Below are 23,750 nucleotides of genomic sequence, written 5' to 3' on the forward strand. Positions count from 1 at the left end.
AAAGGCAAAGGTCCCGAGTTCGACTCTCGGTCCGGCACACAGTTTTAATCTGCCAGGAAATTCCATATCAGCGCAATCTCCGCTGCAGAGTGAAAATCTCATTCTGGAAACATCGCCCAGACTGTGGCTAAGCCATGTCTCCGCAATATCCTTTCTTTCAGGAGTGCTAGTCCTGCAAGGTTTGCAGGAGAGCTTCTGTATAGTTTGGAAGGTAGGAGACGAGGTACTGGCGGAAGTAAAGCTGTGAGGACGGGTCGTGAGTCGTGCTTGGGTAGCTCAGTTGGTAGAGCACTTGCCCGCGAAAGGCAAAGGTCCCGAGTTCGAGTCTCGGTCCGGCACACAGTCTCAATCTGCCGAGAAGTTTCAGACGCACACCTATTCGCCCGTACGCGTCTCCACAGCCATTGTCCACCCCTATCACCCATGGCCCGTGGTGCACCACAGCTGCCTCGGTGCCGGTTTCGGATAACACCATTTTACCAAACTCGGTGTACTTTTAACGACGGCGGCACGTGAACAGTTTGCAAACTTAGCCGTTTCGAAAATGCTTCCACCCTTAGCCCGACAGCCGATGATCGTGCCCCTTCGGACGTCAGATAAATCGCTCTGTTTCCGCATTATGACGACGAATGCTCTGTTTTCTGTCTCCTCCGAACACGTTTCATACACCCTCTACTATTCGTGTTGCCACATGACGTCGATTATAGGCGGTGTTCACATTAATGTGACCGGACCGTCTATTACATAATACTAATAGAAAGTACGGAAGGGGTTGGAGGAGGGGAGTTACAACATCCCTCACATAGGGGCCACATTCAGAGTCAAATAAACAGATGTACGGTTCGAAGTCTTCAATTACAAACACAAACCATTTTAAATTAGGAAATTATTGAATGGATAAAGGTGCGCCAATGACATCCAACTCCAGTGAGATACAGTGTCTGTGATCAAGAATAATTTCAGTGCTAAATTTCACTCTTTTCGCTCAAACAAAGTATGTACATTAATCAATCCACATGTTCTCACAGCACAATTGCGGCAACAAAAAGTAGATAATCTCTCGAAGCAGTAAGAAATACACTACACTACTGGCCATTAAAATTGCTAGACCAAAAAGAAATGCAGATGATAAACGGGTATTCATTGGACAAATATATTATACTAGAACTGACATGTGATTACATTTTTACGCAATTTGGGTGCATAGAGCGTGAGAAATCAGTACCCAGAACAACCAACTCTGGCCTTAATAACGGCCTTAATAGGCCTGGGTATTGAGTCAAACAGAGCTCGGATAGCGTCTACAGGTACAGCTGCCCATGCAGCTTCAATACGATACCACAGTTCATCAAGAGTAGTGAATGGCGTATTCTGACGAGCCAGTTGCTCGGCCACCATTGACCACACTTTTTTAGTTGGTGAGAGATCTGGAGAATGTGCTGGGCAGGGCAACAGTCGAACGTTTTCTGTATCCAGAAAGACCCGTACAGGACCTATAACATGCGCTCGTGCATTATCCTGCTGAAAAGTAGGGTTTCGCAGGGATCGAATGAAGGGTAGAGCCACGGGTCGTAACATATCTGAAATGTAACGTCCACTGTTCAAAGTGCCGTCAATGCGAAGAAGACGCGACCGACACGTATAACAAATGGCACCCCATACCATCCCGCCGGGTGATATGCCAGTATGGCGATGACGAATACACGCTTTCAATGTGCGTTCACCGCGATGTGGCCAAACACGGATGCGACGATCGTGATGTTGTAAACAGAACTTGGATTCTTCCGAAAGAATGACGTTTTGCCATTCGTGCACTCAGGTTCGTTGTCGAGTACACCATCGCAGGCGCTCCTGTCTGTGATGCAGCGTCAAGGGTAACCGTAGCCATGGTCTCCGAGCTGATAGTCCATGCTGCTGCAAACGTCGTCGAACTGTTCGTGCAGATTGTTGTTGTCTTGCAAACGTCCCCATCTGTTGACTCAGGGATCGAGACGTGGCTGCAGGATCCGTTACAGCCATGCGGAAACGTCATGGTACGCATTTCTCCTCCTTACACGAAGCATTACAATGTTTCAGCAGGCAACGCCGGTCAACTGCTGTTTGTGTATGAGAAATCGGTTGGAAACTTTCCTCTTGCCAGCAGGTTGTTGGTGTCGCCACCGGCGCCAACCTTGTGTTAATGCTCTGAAAAGCTAATCATCTGCATATCACAGCATTTTCTTCCTGTCGATTAAATTTCGCGTCTGTTGCACGTTATCTTCGTGGTGTAGCAATTTTAATAGCCAGTGGTGTATAACTCTCTATGAATTGCTATCGCATCAGACATGAAAATAAGCCCAAATACTTGGGAATCAAATTAGATCGCACTTTAACGCATAGCTGACATTTGCAAGATGCAAAACAGAAACTAAAATCCAGTAATGCCATCTTGTCGGGAACAATGGAACTACGTGGGCACATTGAGGACACGAACAGTAGCGCTTGTCTTCAGCGTGGCTGAACACTGTTCGCCAGTCTAGATGAGAAATGCACACGTCCAACTGAAGAAGGCAACGCGGATGGTCTCTGGAAGACTGCGCTACCACATGTGCCTGGCCCTCCCTCCTAGCAGACATAGAGCCCACCTCAAATTAAGCCATCACAGTTAGCCACAAGAACACACACAAAAATGCTAGTTTATCTAGAACTCCCTACACACCATGACCTAGTACCTGCAAACAGACTTACATCTAGGTCACCTTTGTGGAAAATCGGCGAAGAGAGGCAAGGCTTGGACTCTGAAACAGTTTGCAAAGAAGTATGGGCTGTAAGTGGACATAAGAACCGAAATTTGGTGAACGACGTCTGCAAGAAGATCGATAGATTCAACCTCGCCAGGAAATTGTGGACAGTTTTGAACTGTGTCAGTCAGATTGTTGGAAAAAGTAAGTAACAGATGGACAGACGAGGACTACCAGACAGCCCTGAATGTGGGCACGGTAGAGTCCAATCAATTGACCATTTACTTGTGTTTCAAGAGCATGGCTATGAGGGTGAACTGAAGGACGTAGACTCTCCGACTCAGCCATACAATGGCTCATGACTGTTTGTAGTATTGTATAATTTTAGAAGAATATATGTAAAGAATATAGTAGTTCAGGACATACCTATAACAATATTGTATTACTTCTTGTAGAAAAACAGCCAGTCAGTTGCAAAATGGAAGATTTATTAAAACCCCTTTAACATGCTCTCAACGTTTATAAAAACTTCTTCTTCAGAAGGAAATACTGACAAGCTAACAGTGTTCGTTACGAATACAAAAAATTATTGTGGCTTACTAGATTGCATGTTGTGACAGAGGAACGTTAAAATATAGCCGAACAGCCGATAAGCGTCAAATATAACATTTCACCTACATAATAAAACATGCAAAACATGATTGTTTTCATTTGGCATTCCCACACCAACGTACAGCTAGTGCACTAGCGTCACGTACGCAACGCTTGGGCTAAGGAAAGCTTCTGGCAAGAGAGTGAAAATACCAAATGAAAACAGCGATGTTATCCATGTTTTAATTATTGTGGAGGTGACACTTTATATTTGACTGACAGCTTTAGGCTCTATTTTAAAGTACCTCTGCCTCAACATATAGTCCAGTAAGTACAAATAATTTTTTTTTTGTATTCGTAACGCTACGGTCGCAGGTTCGAATCCTGCCTCGGGCATGGATGTGTGTGCTGTCCTTAGGTTAGTTAGGTTTAAGTAGTTCTAAGTTCTAGGGGACTGATGACCTCACATGTTAAGTCCCATAGTGCTCAGAGCCATTTTTTGTATTAGTAACGAGACATAATTGCACATATTTTTTACTGTTAACTTCTTTAGGCTGTCAACATTTCCTTCTGAAGAAGCCGTTTTTATAAAACTTGAAACCATGGTAAAGGGGTTTCAATAAACCTTCCACTTTGCAACTGATTGGCGGTTCACTATTTCTACAAGAACATTTTATCCTACGGTTGCTGCTCCAGCCATGTACAAAATTTAAAGAAAATATTGTAGGTAAAACAATATCAGATTTGCCTTTTTAAATGCCGAGCGGAAATAAATAGCGTCAACTGTTGCTGGGTGACCTCAGTGCACAGCCGGCCGTTGTAGCCGAGCGGTTCTAGGCGCTCAGTCCGGAACCGCGCGACTGCTACGGTCGCAGGTTCGAATCCTGCCTCGGGCATGGATGTGTGTGATGTCCTTAGGTTAGTTAGGTTTAAGTAGTTCTAAGTTCTAGGGGACTGATGACCTCAGATATTAAGTGCCATAGCGCTCAGAGCCATTTTTGAACCTCAGTGCACAAATTAAAAAAATAACGAATTTTGGAGAATAGTAGAATATATCCAGCACATAAAAGACAAATAGAAATGGAGAAAGATTAAGGGACTCTTGCCAAATATGTCATCTAAAAGTAATGTCAACTCACTCACCGGCGCTGTCTGAGAGTAAAAAGAACGTGGTTATCTTCAAACCAACACCAAGGAGAATTTCAAACTGATAATGTGGCGACCACCAAGCAGAACCAAAGAAAAATCGTGAATGTTAAAGTCCAAAAACGAAATTGTAGACTCGGATCATCACCTCTTTCTAGTAAAAATATGTCCGTCCAAAAACCCAAACTGAAAACATCACACACCAAAAACTGATCCTAAACTCAGATAACTTCCTTGCAAATTTATCTTCACACATATAATATGAATGGAGTAACTTTAACACAAAGTATATCAAGCAACCTAAAACGATTCACACCACCAAGGAAAAGAAAAACAGATGATGGAATGATACCTGTGATAAAGACAGAAAATATGGCTACTAAGAAACTCTCACAGACCAGAAAACAATTGGCAAGAAATCCTCTAAATTCAAAAATAAACATTAAAAATCATCAGAGCACAAAACCTCGCAAACAAGCATCCAAATGTGATTTCTGGAAAAGAAATCTGCGTAATCTTTCATTATACAGAACATGTATATGACGTCACTCTTACCTGCTTTGTGCTGGCATATAGTCCATTTCATGCCACTTTGACGTTTGTTGCAGGCCACCTTCATTTTGTTTTAATGACCAGTTCTGCATTAAAGGAACAGTGAGTGGTTTTGGCACAAAAACGTCGGTAGTACTCAGAATGAGATTTTCACTCTGCAGCGGAGTGTGCGCTGATATGAAACTTCCTGGCAGATTAAAACTGTGTGCCCGACCGAGACTCGAACTCGGGACCTTTGCCTTTCTCGGGTAAGTGCTCTACCAACTGAGCTACCCAAGCACGACTGACGCCCGCTACTCACAGCTTTACTTCTGCCAGTATCTCGTGTCCTACCTTCCAAACTTTACAGAAGCTCTCCTGCGAACCATGCAGAACTAACACTCCTGAAAGAAAGGATATTGCGGAGACATGGCTTAGCCACAGCCTGGGGGATGTTTCCAGAATGAGATTTTCACTCTGCAGCGGAGTGTGCGCTGATAGGCAGTTCTGCATGGTTCGCAGGAGAGCTTCTGCAAAGTTTGGAAGGTAGGAGACGAGGTACTGGCAGAAGTAAAGCTGTGAGTACCGGGCGTGAGTCGTGCTTTGGTAGCTCAGTTGGTAGAGCACTTGCCTGCGAAAGGCAAAGGTCCCGAGTTCGAGTCTCGGTCGGGCACACAGTTTTAATCTGCCAGGAAGTTTCGTCGGTAGTACTATTCCATGTCCCAAAAACGGTTTTTATTTATTTATTTATTTATTTTTTGACATTGCAGCTTATGTATAGCAAGCCATGTGGTTACGCGCCGATCTTAAACTCAGGCGACTGAAACACCAAAGACCGCTCCTAACTATTTGTCCCCGTGGCTATGGACTCGCGTCATCGATTTTGGGGAGAGAGAGAGAGAGAGAGAGAGAGAGATCAAATGAGCCCTACATTCGCGCTCCAGCAAGCTAAGAATGAGTCTCAGCTGAGTTACGCAATGTAACGGGCGTCTTAGGCTTATTTAAGATGACAGAAATCTGAGGCGCGTTTTCGAATTGAACGTTCGTAAATATAACGTGCTACTTACAAGCGTTCATATGAGCGCACGTTAACGCAGCACACAGTTTATAGAAGATGACTTTGAAGCTCGGAAGGTGACAGGAGTGGCAATTGTCGACTTATCAGCGGCGTATCATACGGTCAATCACCAGCTACTACTAGTCAAGGTCTACAGTCTGACCAAAGATTTAGGTCTAACCAGACTCATCGCCTCCCTTCTGCAGAATCGCAAGTTCTTCGTCGACTTTCAAGGACAACGTAGTCAATGGAGACTACAGAAGAATGGCCTCCCGCAAGGAAGTGTTTTGTCTCCAATTCCGTGTAATATATACACGAACGGCCAACCTATAGCTCCAAACACCGGGGGCTTCTTATATGCTGACGACCTCGCTCTAGCGACCCAGAGCACAGATTTTGAATCAGTGGAGAACAACGTCACGAATGCCCTTGAAGATCTATCCAGATACTACAACACAAACCAGCTTAAACCAAATCCTTCAAAGACCCAAGTGTGTGTTTTTCATTTGAGAAACAAGGAAACCACTCGCAAGTTGAAAATGGTGTGGTCGAGGGTCTTGATAGATCTCTCACTTTCAAAAAGTACTACATGGAATGCAAGTCTAAAGTTTCTACCAGGAAACTGGCCGGATCACAGTGGGGTAGTCAACCTGAAACAATCCTAACATCTGCAATGGCCCTGTGCTATTCTGCGGCAGTTTACCTGTCCTCTTTGGTGTAATTCAACTCATGCCAAACAGGTGGATGTAGCGTTCAACGAAACCTGCAGAATTATAACAGGCTGCTTGAAATCCACTCCAGTCGAATGGCTTTACACCTCGCAGGAATAGCACCACCACCTGTTCGAAGAGAGATAGCTGCGAACAGGGAAAGAAATGCAATGGAACGGGAAATTACCGTCCCCTATATGGGCATGAACCGCATTCGCAAAGACTGAAGTTAAGGCAGAGTTTCCTTAGGACATCAAAGGAACTTAGAACCACTGCTGAAAAAGCTAGGTTGCTACTATGGAGGGCTACGACCTACCTTCGTCCTGGTTGGAAAAGAGTTGTTGAAGACTTACCTCCAGGCCAGGACGTGGAATGGACAACTTGGAAGTCCCTGAAGAGACTGAGATCCGGAGTTGGAAGATCAAACGTTAACTTGGCGAGGTGGGGATACACTGATCCACATGATATTCGGTGTGACTGTGAAGAAGAACAGACAATTCGGCACGTGATTCGGTGTCGATTGTGCCCAGTCTCCTGTACAAAAGATGATCTTCAACAAGCAGCAGAAAATGCCCTGGAAGCGGCCAAGTTTTGGTCAAAAGTAATTTAATCGTAACTGTGTAAAATGTATCTTCATGTACATGTTTGTTTCTGACACGAGCATTCGCGGAAAAAAAAGTCTAAGACTCTTACACACGCTTACTGACGCGCTATTAGTAAGATAGGTGGCGCCCTTGGGCTGTTCAATTGATAGCGTGTTTCCGTGATGACCAGACGAATTTTCTATGTATTTGTGTTATTTTTCTTTACTGGACGTCGCGAAAAATGAGTAGAACTGAAGCCGAGAATACTGACACTGAACTACTAATCGACAAAGTGAAAAAAAAAGTATTTTGAAATACAGGATCGGAAATGCATAAAAACAAAATTTTGAGACGGTGAGCCTCGGAAGAATTGGTTTTGATCTTCTGTGAGGGAGATGACTAAGAACAATGGAAAAATACGGATGAGAAAAACTTTTTTCTGTAAACAAGTACACTTTGCTTCATGTCTTACGATCTGCATTTTCAGGTCGATCTATGTAAGCAAAATAGTTGTTAACTTTAGCCAGAACGTTATTCGCTGTTGAAGTAGATCGTCCATTTATACTTGTGAGATGTTTTCGTATTCAAACACATCTCTCAAAATGGTTCAAATGGCTCTGAGCACTATGGGACTTAACTGCTGAGGTCATCAGTCCCCTAGAACTTAAAACTACTTAAACCTAAATAACCTAAGGACATCACACGCATCCATGCCCGAGGCAGGAGTCGAACCTGCGACCGTAGCGGTCGCTCGGTTCCAGACTGTAGCGCCTAGAACCCATCGGGCACTCCGGCCGGCCACATCTATCATTCGAACATAGTTGCGAAGTACTGCAATCGCTTTTAATGGGCGATGTAGTATTGTCCACTTACTACACGCTATACCATAAGTTATTCTGAACTTTTTTGCGTACTAAAGTTAGCCTTTAGGGAAGTATAATTTTTTCATACGTCAGCTGCATTCCGTCTCGGGTCTCATCAAGTTTTTCACCAGTCCAAGTGCTTCATCACCTACACTCACGTAAGGAAGCGATTCTCGCGATTTTCTGCTAAAGGTCTTTGTTTCGATACGTCCACAGATTTTCCACTGAGTTTTTTGTAGAACGGAGTATCTGAAAATTCTTGCGTTACTGTCTTTTTCCATAAACGCGAATGTCTAGCTAGATAAAGCGATAGCCAGAGTAACTTTGCATTCTTGATGAATTACCCCAGATATAGTGGGTTTTCCAATTTTATGTGAATAGTGTAGCTCAGTCAATGATTGAATCGCATCCTCATTGTTGATGTTATAATATTCCTGCTGCATCTAAACTATGGAATTTCTGAAACTTCTAACATTACGCTTTAAGCGTCTGTAGAGTTTTTCAGGGTACAGTGCCCTCTAAATGGCAACGTATTTGCCGAATGTTAATAATTTATATTTGGCGAATGTTAGTAATATATATACTGTCTGGCGCAGTTGTTAGATCGCTTACTGCTGCTACAACGTCAGGTTATCAAGATTTAAGTGAGTTTGAACATAGTGTTACAGTCGACACACGAGCTATAGGAAGCAGCGTCTCCGAGGCAGCGATGAAGTGGGTATTTTCCTGTACGACCATTTCACGAGTGTACCGTGAACATTAGAAATCCGGTAAAACATCAAATCTCCGACATCGCTGCGGCCGATAAAAGATCCTGCAAGAACGGAACCAAAGACGACTGAAGAGAATCGTTCAAGGCGACAGAAGTGCAACGCTTCCGCAAATTGCTGCCGATTTCAGTGCTGGGCCATTAACAAGTGTCAGAGTGCGAACCATTCAACGAAACGTAATCGAAAAGGGGTTTGGGAGCTGAAGGCCCACTCGTGCACCCTCGATTACTTCATGACGCTAAGCTTTACGCCTCGCCTGGGCCTGTCAACACCGACATTGGACTGTTGATGACCGGAAAAATGTTGCCTGGTCGAGTCTCGTTTCAAATTGTATCGAGGGGATGGATGTGTACGGATATGGAGACAACCTCATGAATCCATTGACCCTACATGTGAGCAGGGGACTGTTCAAGCTGGTGGAGGCTCTGTAATGGTGTGGGGCGTGTGCAGTTGGTGTGATATGGGACCCCTGATACGTCTACATACGACTCTGACAGGTGACACGTACATAAGCATCCTGTCTGATCACTAGGGCCCGGATTTTAATGACAAGTCATATTTTTTTCTGAACTATAGAGTGAATTTTAGAACAATTTAAACGCAAATCTACGCGTTTTAGTGTCGAAAAATGTATTTTGATTCTGCATATGAAGTCATATTTCAACAAATTTTAGTGATAGGTCATATTGCGGTTAAGTTTTAATATAACAGGTCATATTTCCGTCAACTTTTGCCAAAAATGCATATACCGTTTTTCTCGTATCTTACGGGACACACGAATAAGAAAATGAATACGTTGCTCACGAGACAACATTTAACATGCTATTATGAAAGGTAAACAGATAAATTAGTACACAGCTTTATTTCTCAGGACTGTAGCGCCGGCCGCGGTGGTCTCGCGGTTCTAGGCGCTCAGTCCGGAACCGCGCGACTGCTACGGTCGCAGGTTCGAATCCTGCCTCGGGCATGGATGTGTGTGATGTCCTTAGGTTAGTTAGGTTTAAGTAGTTCTAAGTTCTAGGGGACTGATGACCACAGATGTTAAGTCCCATAGTGCTCAGAGCCATTTGAACCATTTCAGGACTGCAGCAGAAAATCGGCGTACCACAACAGTCGTTTCGCCAACATAAAACATTGTTGTGCAGGGTCGACAATATGCTCTCAGAGCCAACAAAGGCGGCTTCTGCCGTAAAAATCCCCGCAGTCGCACAGGTGTTCCCAGTAACCAGTTTGAATACAGCCTTTGCCTTGTTCAACATGCCTAAAGCAAAGTGCTCCGACAGCGTGAAGTCGCGAGGATATATTCGAGAATTTGGAGAGAAGGTCTTTAGTACTGATGGGAAAATATTATTCTGTAAACTGTGTGAAGTTAAAGTTAGTGCAGAAAAGCGCTTTAATGTGCAACAACACTGTAATACCGCTAAACACAGCAGCTGTGTGCAACGAAGTGTTGAAAATAACAGCAGGCAAACGCTGTTATTTGAACAGACAGGTCAATCGTCAACCATGCAATCATTCTGCAAGGATTTGTGTGAGATGATGGTGTCCTGCAATATCTCATTGGAAAAGCTGAAGAATCCATGCTTCAGACGATTCTTGGAGAAGTACACAACACATCCAGTTCCAGATGAATCTACACAGAGAAAGAACTATTTATCCGTATGCTACAATGATGTGCTCAACAAAATACGAATTACTATTGCTCAGCAAAAGATCTAGCTGTCGATAGATGAAACTACGGATACTAGTGAGCGATATATTGCAAATGTTGTTGTTGGTGTTCTAAAAGTTGATGGCCCTGGAGATATGTTCCTACTAACGTGTGAAGCTCTTGATAGACTTCGACGACTGCTATTTTGTTTGACAACTCTCTGAAGTTACTGTGGCTGGATGGTGTGAAAAGAGACGTTTTTCTGCTTGTGGCAGATGGTGCTTCATGTATGGCTAAAGCAGCCAAAGGGCTTCAGATTCTCTACCCCAGTATGGTGTACGCCACTTGCGTTGCACAGAGTTGCCGAAGAGGTTCAATCAAATTACCCTGACGTGGACAAATTAATTTCCTGTGGCAAGAAAATCTATATGAAGGCTCTGCTACAGGTGCAGGAATTCAAGGAACAAGCACCTTCAACGCCTCTCCCACCTAAATCTGTTCTTACACGATGGGGTTCTTGGCTTAATGCTGCTGAGTATTACTCCACTAACTACACACAAATAAAAACAATCTTCTGTGAGCTTGATAGCGATGAATCAAGTGCTATCAAAATTGTGAAAGACGTTTTTACAGATACATTGTCTCGAAACTTAGCATACATCAACGCCAATTTTTCAGTGATATCAAAAGCCATAAAACGACTGGAAGCTGTTGGCACTTAACTATGTGAGGACCTGAGTATTGTGCAACATGTGCAGAGTGAGTTGGGTCGTGTTCGTGGTCATGTGGCTGACAAAGTGAAAACCAAATTGCAAAGTGTTCTCCAACGGAATCCTGGCTATTCTACACTGTGCAATATTAGTGACAGTCTTTCAGGGAATGCCGCAACACTTGAAGATACTGAAACAAAGCTGAACTCCAGTGAACTGGCTGCCTTCAAATACGCTCCAGTGACGTCTTGTGAAGTGGAGAGAAGATTTTCCAGGTACAAAACTATCCTCAGTGGCAACCGTAGATCTTTGACAATGGAAAACCTGAAAATGCACCTTGTGATCCAGTGCAACTTTGGAGATACTGAAGATTGACATTCGGTATTAAATAATGTGAAACGCTTTAAATACTATGTAGAAATAAAAACATTGTTTTACTGTTTCGATAGATGATCTTTTCACTGTACTTTGTGTTTAGAAAATAAAACATTCAGACATTCAAAAAATAGGTGCAAATTAGCCACAAACCCTACAGAATGAAAGAACTATACTTACAATATTTTGAGAAGTGAATTTTGTATTACTTTATTATTAATAAAAAATTAAATAAACAAACATGAATGCCTTAAATAAACTTCTATTAAGTCATATTTTAATTTTTAAGGTCGTCTTTATGTAAGTTTTAGGTCATAAATGCTTGCATATTTCACTGTTTTTTAGGTAATTAAAAATCCGGGCCCTACTGATCACCTGCGTCTATTCATGTCCGTTGGACATTCTGACGGACTTGGGCAATTCCAGCAGGGCAATGGGACACCCCATAAGTCTAATAAGTCCAGAAATGCTACAGTGTGGCTCCAGGAACACTATTCTGACCTTTAAACACTTCCGCTGGACACCAAACTCCCCAGACATGAACATTATTGAGCATATCTGGAACGTCTTGTAACGTTCTGTTCAGAAGAGATCTCCACCCTCTCGTACTCTTACGTATTTTTGGACAGCCCTGTAGGATTCATGGTGTCAGTTCCCTCCAGCACTACTTCAGACATTAGTCGAGCTCATGCCACGTCGTGTTGCGGCACTTTTGCGTGTTCGCCGGGGCTCTACTCGGTGTTAGGCAGGTGTACCAGTTTCTTTCACTCTCCAGTGTAGATTTAAGTGTTAGTAAGTCTTTTCTAAAGTTATCTGGAGTGTAGACACGTATGGAAGTAAAACGTGGATGATCAACAGTCTAGACAAAAAGAGAATAGTAGTTTTTGAAATGTGGTACTATAGAAGAATGCTAAAGATTAGATGTAACTAATGAGGGGGAACTCAAGAGAATTCGGGAGACGAGCACTTTATGAAACAACGTGACTAAAAGGAGGGGTCAGATAATAGGAAACATTCGGAGTCACCAATTTAGTACTGGAGGTAATTGTGGGGAATAAAAATCTTAAAAAGAGATCAAGAGGCGAATACAGTAAGCAGATTTAGAAGAATGTAGGTTGCATTAGATATTCGGAGATAGGAGAGATTGGCGAGGAGAGCTCCATCAAACAAGTCTTCGGGTTGAACAACACAACTATAAACACAAGCGACAGAAGACTAAAAGTGACAGAAATATAAATGAACAGAAGTCAAGTAATGATATACAAAGACAAGTTGCCGGCAGAAGTAAAGGGGAAGTACTCGACGAAATAGTTCAGAATATAAAGAATCACAGTTATGGGAGCTTCATAAGCCCAAAATATCCAATGGGACGTGCGAGTCGCGAGTCGGTCTACTTCTTTAACTTCTTACGAGTTTGGAAACAGTCGAAGGTCAGTTGTCTACCTGGAGAAGAGCGGGGATGGGTACTTGCCTGTGGCTGCTCGTATGAGGTCTGTTCAGAAAATTCCGAAACTTTATCCACAAAATTTTTCTACGCTTACCTTATACTTATTGTGTATAGTCTCTTTCGAAATACTCTTTTAGACAATTGAGACACCGCTCCCTCCGTGGTACGCCTCTCGCTGGATCTTGCGAAGCGCCGTCTGCGAATTTTCATTTTTCCCGCCTGTCGTTGCAAATCTTCGTCCTTTCAACAGGGTTTTCAACTTTGTAAATAAAAAAAACCGTTCGCAGGGGCCAGGTCTGGAGAGTACGGAGGAAGATGCAGCACAGTGATTTCCTTTTTTTGTGCAATACTCACGCACGAACAATGCATGTGCGGGTGCGTTATCGTGACCCAAGAGCCATAAATTGTCTCGCCACATTTCAGACATCTGGCTCTCACATTTTCCCGCAGGCGCCGCAACACGTCCTGATAGTACCATCGATTAACAGTTTGTACTTGTGGCAGGAGTTCATGACGGACTAATCCTTCAAAGTCGAATAACTCTGTGAGCATGGCTTTGGCATTTGACCTGAACTGACCAGTTTTCGTTGGTATTGGAAAACCTTTTCCGACCCATTGTGAAGACCTTGGTCTCAAAATCGTAACCGTAGACCGACGTCTCCTCATCAGTTACGATCCTCTTAAAGAACATCTCGTTCTCATTTGCACGATCCAAAATTCCTCACAGGTTGTGAGGCGAAGCCCTTTCTGGTATTGACTCGTGAGTCGTGGTACGAACTTGGCGGCAACACGATCTATTCGAAGATGCTGTGTCAACACGATCCAACTTAAATGTTACATTCCTCGGCAATCTCTCGGACAGTCAGTCTTCGATTGGCACGCACTATTTCGTTGACGTTCCTGACATGAGCGTTGTCGGTAGACGTCGAAGGGCGTCCTGGACGAGGGTCATCTTTAACTTCCGTCCGGCCATTTTTAAACCTCATGAACGATTCGTAACACCGGGTTCGACTTAAGCACTCATCACCGAACACGTCGTTTGGTGTGCATCTGTAAAAATCTTATGCAGGCGCGTTGCTCCTCTAACTCTGCCGTCTCGAATTCGTAAACTGTGCGACACAACGTTCTACTCACTACAGCACTCAACAATAACTAACAGACATACAACAATGAAACTTCCGGCAGTTACACATTAAACTCAGGTGTGTTCAGGGATGCCAACCGCTTTTCGCTCCAGCACACCAACGGCCAGAAATTACGAATGTACCGGAATTTTGGAACAGGCCACCTACTGCTTGTTTACAAAGAGAAGAGCTAATTCTGAGGGGAGGCGCAGGGTATAGAGGAGGTAAGCTCCGCCCACCGGCACACAACATACTGGCGGGGTAATAAGTCGCGCTGACGTCACGCAGTGCTGGCAACACTCCGGCGTCCACATAAAAGTTATGCTCCAAGCGGTATACACAATGCCATCTATTAGCCGCAGCAGCAACTGTTAATGTTGCGCATATACTGACGCAAAAGCGGACAGCGGCATAGTAAAAGATTGCAGGATACGTGAAATTATTTATGTGTAAAACCCAATGTTGCAATTTCGACGGTTGGCCGTTATGAAGTGAAATCTAAAGTTTCATATTGAATGATACTGCCTATTGCTACTAATTTCGTAACAATTCTCTTGGACAATTTGGCATTATATAGAACTAGTAAAAAACGCTTACATTGTGGCAATAAAAAGAGAAGGAATAAATTTGGAAAATTTATTGACAATTGTTACGCTGTATTGTACCCTCAAATACAGCACTCAGAATCACTTTCATTGTACTCCTCTTATGTGTGTGCTTCATGTTCGTCGCTACTGTCCGTTTCGGCACTGTTAATAATGATATCGTCTATTGTACAGGACGAAGTTTGGGAGCAATCTTCTGTACCATATAAAAATCTTCGATTGTTTGTTTTACGACAGTCCTGTCGAAATTATCCAACTGGATTTTTCCAGTAGGTCTTGGCCTAAATAAAAGAGAATCAAAAAAAGGGTTAGATAGTCAGACTGTAAGAATGTGTAGTTAGAAGTAACAAGGAGACGTTTCCAGGTGAAGAATCTACTTTTTTAAAACACTTATAGAGTACTGATAGTGTAGTAGGTTATGGTCCCTGGTGTCATAGTATGCAGTCATATTTAACTGAATGAGTAAAAATGATTATAACAGTCCTTGCTATTAATATTAAAAAAAAAATTGCGGTGCAACAAATAATGGCTCTGAGCACTATGGGACTCAACTTCTGAGGTCATTAGTCCCCTAGAACTTAGAACTAGTTAAACCTAACTAACCTAAGGACATCACACACATCCATGCCCGAGGCAGGATTCGAACCTACGACCGTAGCGTTCCCGCGCTTCCAGACTGCAGCGCCTCGAACCGCACGGCCATTTCGGCCGGCCGGTGCAACAGGATTCGTGCTTGTCACCTTCGGTACAGCTACACAGCGAATTGCGTTGATATGACTAATTTACAGCTTTAGACTCAATTTTATATGCCTACTGGAGGACAAAAAATTCTTTCACACCATACAAACAAAACGACTACAGTAATTCAGACAAACGGTAAGGCAGATTCAAACCAATGTCGAACTGAAAAATTTGAACTGAAATTTACCTTTTTTTTGCCGGGAGTTTCTGGTGATTTTCCTCGGTTGTCTTTAGAAAAATCTACGCATTCTTTTCACGGAACTGACGCTCACCTCTGTATAAGCAACTGTTCGTGTTATTGACTGCGAAAGAGGGTGGAGCAATTTTTTATTTTTGCTCTCTTCTTCGCAGCATTTAGCGATAGTACTAATTATTTTTCTTTCTCTACTCCGTGGTGTGCTACCCTTTGCTCTTCTCTGAGGAGTGGATGGAGTATTTGGCGTTGCCCGCGATGGGCCAGGAACCTCTTCGTCACTCATAATGCAGTGTAAAACTTCACTAAGGAACGTAGCGAAGCTCACCAGTCACTTTACAATGGCTACGCACAGTTCAGTATTACATCACTGAGGTTGGCAGCGGCCGGACGCTAAAACACGATTGAACCGAAGTGAACCGAATTTTAACGACTCAGAACGAGGGAGGCCTGGCTCTTTTTTTGAACAGGCCACTTAACAGTAGGGGCTGCCGACTCGCGGAACAGCCTGTGTTGCGAGCGCCGATGCACCTCGCAGCATCCCGGCAGCCGCTCGCCGGAACACACTGTGCGCCCTGCCTGCTACCTGCTGGAGGTGCTGCCGCCGTGTTTTGTTTGGTTTCCGCGGCTCCGCCACTCATCCGTGTCAAGGCCAGCCGGTGGGGACTTACCTGCCCCGCTTGCCGCTGCCGCTATCTTTAGACATTCACCCACATGTCCAGCGCAGTGAACCCTGCGATAACGTGCCAGGGGAGGGCAAGGCAGCTGATAAACCACCTCACCAGGCAGACAACCGACAACCTCGATAACACAATCTCGAGCCGCATCTGTTGGATGAAAAAGCATCTTGCTATATATACGGAACAGTCGTCATTAGTACTGTTTACGCGTGATAGCTTGCATTTCTCACCGTTCACATTACGAACTCAGGAAAAAATTACTCGACTGAGCAGAATTGAGAGGTAGAAAGCCCTTGCCATTGGCCAAATGTTTATCGAACGACAGCAGAGTTTGTTTTCTTTGCGAAACGTTTCAAAGTTTCGGCTATCGTCAGGTCGAAAAGCTAAGATAGATTTGAAAACCTATCTACTTTCAAAGATTTGATAGCTTATGTAGCTGCCATTACTGTGTATGAGCGTGTTTGTTTATGTGTGTCCCATAATAATGAAGGATTACACTTCAGAGACGCGTCCATATTTCTATTGGATGCTTACTAATGAAAGTTATATCCTCTTAACGCAAAAGTATGAGATTCCACCGTTAGCAATACTGTATGTATGTATGTTAACCGGAGACATAGAAAAGACGGAGAGGCTCCGACCCCGCCGCAGCCGCAGTGGTCCACAACCCCACGACGACTACCGCAGTCCACTTCACCCCTCCACCGCCCCACACCGAACTCAGTGTTACTGTGCGGTTCGGCCCCCGGTGGACCCCCCCCCCCCCCACCCCCACCCCACCACGGAACGTCTCACACCAGACAAGTGTAACCCCTATGTTTGCGTGGTAGAGTAATGGTGGTGTACGCGTACGTGGAGAACTTGTTTTCGCAGCAATCGCCGACATAGTGTAACTGAGGCGGAATAAGAGGAAGCAGCCCGCATTCGCCGAGGCAGATGAAAAACCGCCTACAAACCATCCACAGACTGGCCGGTTCACCAGGCGCTCCTTCCCTTCCTGAAAGCCGTGCCTTAGACCGCACAGCTTACCGGGCGGGCTAGGAGTGCTGTAGTATACAGCCGTACCCCATACGCATCACTAGTTCTCTAGAACTCTTGGTGCCGAGCGCGCCCTTTTCGATACGAGGCATTGTCAAACTGTTTCGTTCAACAATGCCCGAGCGCTACTGCTTACGCGCCATGTGAATCAAGGGCAGTTGGCCAGGTTTCCCGTGAAATGCTCGTGGGCTGTACAGTCGCACATAAAGAAAAGTAGAGAGTTTGCCGATCTTGACAAAATACAGGGCATCTCAAAAGATGCGGCGCTACTTTTATCTGTTTTAGCATCCAAACTAATTAATATATTGAACCCATGTTTTGCTTATGTAAAACAGTCTCCCACCAAACTTTTATGCCATTCAATCATTTTCAACTTGTGCGCCTTTGATGGCACACACGACATCCAGTCCATTTTCAAGATCTATCCATACTCAGCGCAATATAGCCCCATCAACTGTGCCAATGGCAGCAACGATTCGGTTATTTAAATCATCGATGTGGTTGACAGCTGTTTGGTAAAATCTGTTCTTGATATACCCCCCCCCCCCCCCTCCCTCCTTAGAAAGAAGTCTTTTGGTGTAACCTCAGGCGACCTAGCAGACCATGGAACTGGACCACCCTTGCTAATCCAGCGGTATGGAAACACCACATCTACACTGTGGTCATCATAAGAATAAACCTGATGTAAACATTACACCATGCATTCTTCCACGTTCGCTTGAATCTCACTGGATATCGTTTTACGTGGGGCGGAAGCCAAGTTTGTGCCCAGTACAGTCAAGTACGATCATAAGGATGGATACGTTTTACGCTGTGTTACATGCACATAGACTGAGCGATAATGCGAGACAACAGCTTCCCCGTAGCATTCGACGAGAACAGCACTGGCCGGCCAACTGGTCCAACTAACCTGCAATGGTGTGAGACGTTGCACTTCAGACATAAGAAGAGATAGCTTCGAATGTCATTTACTTTCTGAAGAGAATGAAATAATATTCGGCGAAACTCCAGCACTACCGCACGCTTCTTAGGTGACCAGACAGACAGCATAAAATGCCCTCGCCGGCCGGTGTGGCCAAGCGGTTAAAGGCGCTTCAGTCTGGAACCGCGTGACCGCTACGTTCGCAGGTTCGAATCCTGCCTCGGGCATGGATGTGTGTGATGTCCTTAGGTTAGTTAGGTTTAAGTAGTTCTAAGTTCTAGGGGACTGATGACCTTAGAAGTTAAGTCCCATAGTGCTCAGAGCCATAAAATGCTCTCGTTCTCACCTAACATAAATTACATATTTTTTTCTGAGCGAGCTTCGAATGTGTGATGCAAGAGCATACTGCAGTGATTTCACCGTACTATTGAATACTGAAGCCACTGAAGGTACAGTCGTCTGGTGAGCTCTTAGCTCCTTCACTGCCCGAGTCCGAGAAATACATTTCAGTTCTCGAACTGTAATCTGCTACGTTGAGAACGAGTCGATCAACAACGGAATGGCGCAGTGGTTAGCACACTGGGCTCGCATTCGGGAGGACGCCCGTTCAATCCCGCGTCCGGCCATCCTGACTTAGGTTTTCCGTGATTTCCCTAAATCGCTTCAGGCAAATGCCGGGACGGCTCCTTTGAAAGGACCCGGCCGACTTCCTACCCCATGCTTCCCTAATCTGATGAGACCGCTGATCTCGCTGCTTGGTCTCTTCCAACAAGTCAACCCAACCCAACCCCCAACAACGGAATCCACGAAGCCAACCAGGCGCTGCATTTCCTCCTCTTCTTTTATGACGTGCCGTTCTATTCCTCTTCTTTTGCGACATGTTGCTGTATATCCCACCAGCGTTCTACAGTGACATGTGAAAAGCTGCGTCCGTTAGTTCCAGTAAGTCTGCAAGCTTAACAATCTTGTTATTTCTCGCGACAAATCCGTTAACTCTGCTTCAGCTCAGTTCTGTTGGGTTAATTTTGTTGTGGTACAGCGGAAAATGTAATAATGTGGCATTTGTTTGGTGTGCTCGATGCTGTGAAAGTATTTGTTTTCGCGGTTCTACGACACTTACCACTCTGCTTTGTGTGAGACTACTTCTGTGGTATAAAAGTATGGGCATAACCCAAAATAAAGTGTCTGGTTCTTCATTTTTGTCCTAAAAATTAAATTGTTATGTTTTCTTAATTTAAGCAACCATTATTAACAATCTTTCATAAAATATCGATAATTAAAAATTTATATTTGAAATGAAAACACGAATTTCGTGTGAAATATGAAATTAGAAACAAGAAGACGTACGTTATTCATAAAAAAATGATTATTAATTTTACAATTTCGAGATAGTTACTTCAAACTGAACGAAAGAAAAAAGGATCTACAGCGCGAGATTGTAACCAGCGATCAATGAACTGTACCAGATCAGCAATCTACTACGGTACGTACTCCGTTATACTCAGTGAGAATTTGTATCGCAACTGTGTCAAACACGCAAAAACCAGGAGGTAAGAAGTACATACCACGAAATGTTAACTCTAATGAGAGTCCACACTGGGTCCAAAATTGGCATAGTAAAAGGATGTACACAACATATATCTGAATATATCACTTCTTAATCATGTAATCGCGGAAAACTCATTGTTATAACCTTCATTGTATAGGCCTGAAGATAATGTATTGTCGAAACTGGTAGCCTAAAAATAAAGCCTAAATAACTGTATTATTGGACATTTCAAAAGCTTCTGTTGTTTAAACTGTTTATGATCCGTAGATGGTTACACTCTAGACAAATATTTTCAGAGAAGACTACCTTATTTTTCAGTCTGTATTTGATGTTACATGCCAGTATACATTTTATATCCTCTACGTTGGGCCTCAGAAGTTATTTTTCTGCACAAATAGCAAAACTGCACTACTTTCACCATCTCGTTTCCTAATCCGCCGGCTGCTGTGGCCGAGCGGTTCTAGGCGCTTCAGAACTGCGCTGCTGCTACAGTCGCAGGTTCGAATCCTGCCCCGGGCATGAATGTTGCGGTGTCCGTAGGTTAGTTAGGTTTAAGTAGTTCTAAGTCTAGGGGACTGATGACAGATGTTAAGTCCCGTAGTGCTTAGAGCCATTTGAACCATTTTTTGAAACAAAAACTACAAAACTAAAACATGATTAAGGTAAACGTTGATAGCTGTCAATACATAAGAATACCTTAAAGTTTCATTTAACGTAACTTAGTAATAAGATATCTAATACATAACTAAGACATACTTCCAAGAACGTAACAACACCAGCGTACTTGTGATACGCCTCCTGTCCAGTCATCGCGTTTGCGTTCACAATTATACTTATGATGAGCAGACTGTAGAACATCTCGTACATTCTGAGCCCATTGTGATGGTGCATCGTCTTATTGGAGAAGAACTATGTCTCAGTGGTCAACCAGCTGTGGTAACGCAAACTACTTCAGCATATGAAGAATTGTTTTGCTTGACCAAAAGAAAAATGGTCCCTTAATGCGATCATCCATCAAACAATACCAGAATGAGATTTTCACTCTGCAGCGGAGTGTGCGCTGATATGAAACTTCCTGGCAGATTAAAACTGTGTGCCCGACCGAGACTCGAACTCGGGACCTTTGCCTTTCGGGGGCAAGTGCTCTACCAACTGAGCTACCGAAGCACGACTCACGCTCGGTACTCACAGCTTTACTTCTGCCAGTACCTCGTCTCCTACCTTCCAAACTTTACAGAAGCTCTCCTGCGAACCTTGCAGAACTAGCAGGAGAGCTTCTGTAAAGTTATAATCTGCCAGGAAGTTTCATCAAACAATACCGCCCATTCAGTTTTGAGTTGTCACGTATCTCTTCCGTCATAATATGCTGATTGGTTGTGACCCAGATTCGATAATTGTGTTTCCTTACCTTGCCACACACGTGGAATGTTGCTTCGTCGAAAAATGCTAGATTGTTTAGAAACTTTTCATCCACCCCTAAACGGCGAAGAACGTTCGCCGCGAATTTCGTACGTTATGACTTGTAGTTTGGTTTGAATGTCTGCAGCAATTGCAGTCGGTATGGGTACATCTGCAAACGTTTCCAGAGCACACGATGCGCGATCGGATATAGCTCCTGCAACGCCCTCCGAATTTCCGAAGAGACATCTGCAGTGAACGATGAAAACCCCACCGCATCCGTCCTTTGTCGGCTTCATTTGTTCCACGTCGTTCAGCATGATGCTTCACATCAACGCTTCCTGTCTGCACAAAATATCTGTGCCATCGGCGTATCGACGTCCGCAAGGATAGTGCTTCCAACAACGTTTTTGGAAATTCGTTTGAACTTGCCTGTCCGAATTGGTTTGAATAAACCATTCTACACACAGCCTTTTCTTGAGCCGCTGTTATTATGCTTCACTCATGACAAACTGGATCACACACACAGACAAAACTTCATGAGTTTGTCACATAAACCAAACTTGGTGTGGCTATCTTAATTAGTTTTGGTGTTTTAATACACTGAACTTCTAGCGTACCTTTCGAGACACCTTGTACAGAGCTTGGAAGTTTTCCGCCCAGTGTTAGGGCGACTAGAAATGATCATTCGGTTTAATCATGGAGACTTGGACAAATCAGTATCCTCATTCTGAAGCAGTAGCATTCTTTGGCGGGCTATACCTGAACAATTATTAAGATTGCCACGAACTTTTACAACGTGGTAATTTTATTTGGAAAAGCAATAAGCAAATCCAAATCTCACTATGAAAGTGGAACTGAATTTAACTGCTGATATGAACATGGTAGGTTCTAGCCATCCTTAGGAAGTGTGTTACGAAGTCAATAAATGAGGTAAACGGTATGAATAGTTATCGCTTCAGTTAGTCTTTTGCTTACATTGAAGAACTGGTGACTTCCTGCTGGCTTTAATATTCGTAAAGAAAAGAGACAAGTTTCCGTTTTAGGTAACAGGGTCTGTACGAAGCGTGTTCGCTGTGTTAATCACCGTTTACCCATGTCCGAACGCCGTAAAGAAAACTTTCAGCTGAGGCTCAGTAAAATACCAGTAAAAACATGATTCTTTAAAGAATCGAACTTCAATCGCCTGAGTTTACAGGTGAGTTAATGCGTTAAACATTTTACTTTAAGCATGTAAGCGAGAAAAAGTTTAGACAAGGTTTGAAATTGTGTGTAAAGTTTGTTGGAAGTCGCTAAATGCTCTGGTTATGAAACACTGGACGATTCAGTCCAGATACTTGCGCGCCATCAGTTACGCTGTCTCAAGGTAAACCCACAGTTTCTAAGTGTAATACTCGTCTTATTACTGTTAAACTTTTGACGTAATATTTCACCTCTTAACGAGATCATGATATCATTTGAAATTTTTAAATTCGGTCAAAAATTACACGAAATATTGAAAATCACATTTTTGTTGCCCCTGTAAGCCTATAGGCAACCTGCAATTACCCGCTGGATACAGCGATGGCTGTATATTAATAGTGACTGCGAGAGGGAGGTTACAGAATCACGAGGTTTTTTTCAGTTCATTATATTGTCCGACTGCTGACCTTCATCCTCTTTTGGAGGATCATTGTTACGTAACTGCTCGCGGTTGAAAGCCCTGGTAACGGAATCCGGGTTGGCAGGAAGTTATATTGTGTTTTGCGAGGCTAATAATAGGTTGGTGCAAGCGTTCGTAGCGTTTTTGTTTTGCATGTTGGTATTCCGGCTACGATGTATCGACTGTCATATTTTAGCTGTAGCTCACTGTTGCTATTTGAGTTTACAATTGTCATACTGACCTTACGACTCACCTAAGAAGAAAGATTAAGGAAAGGCAGAGCACTGAAAGACCTGAGTCGAAACAAGGCCCCGGGAGTAGACAACATTCCATTAGAACTACTGACACCCTTAGGACAGCCAGTCCTGACAAAACTCTACCATCAGGTGGGCAAGATGTATGAGACCGGCGAAATACCGTCAGACTTCAAGAAGAATATAATAATTCCAATTCCAAAGAAATCAGGTATTGACAGATGTGAAAATTACCGAACTATCAATTTAATAAGTCACAGCTGCAAAATACTAATACGAATTCTTTACAGACTGGTAGAAGCCGACCTCGGGAAAGACCAGTTTGGATTCCGTAGAAATATTGGAACACGTGAGGCAATATTAACCTTACGACCCACTTTAGAAGAAAGATTAAGGAAAGGCAAACCTACGTACTTAGCATTTTTAGACTTTGAAAAATCTTTTGACAA

General features: G+C 43.6%; 1 non-coding gene across 1 annotated transcript; it reads right to left on the reverse strand.

The window, feature by feature from the left end:
• Nucleotides 1-21,100: 21,100 nt before the first annotated feature.
• Nucleotides 21,101-21,175, reverse strand: Trnas-cga. Its single transcript has one exon. It is a non-coding gene; the product is annotated as a tRNA-Ser (tRNA).
• Between the last annotated feature and the right edge of the window lie 2,575 nt (nt 21,176-23,750).

The sequence above is a fragment of the Schistocerca americana genome, chromosome 4 (assembly GCF_021461395.2).
Source record: "Schistocerca americana isolate TAMUIC-IGC-003095 chromosome 4, iqSchAmer2.1, whole genome shotgun sequence".
In the NCBI taxonomy this organism is placed as follows: Eukaryota; Metazoa; Arthropoda; class Insecta; order Orthoptera; family Acrididae; genus Schistocerca; species Schistocerca americana.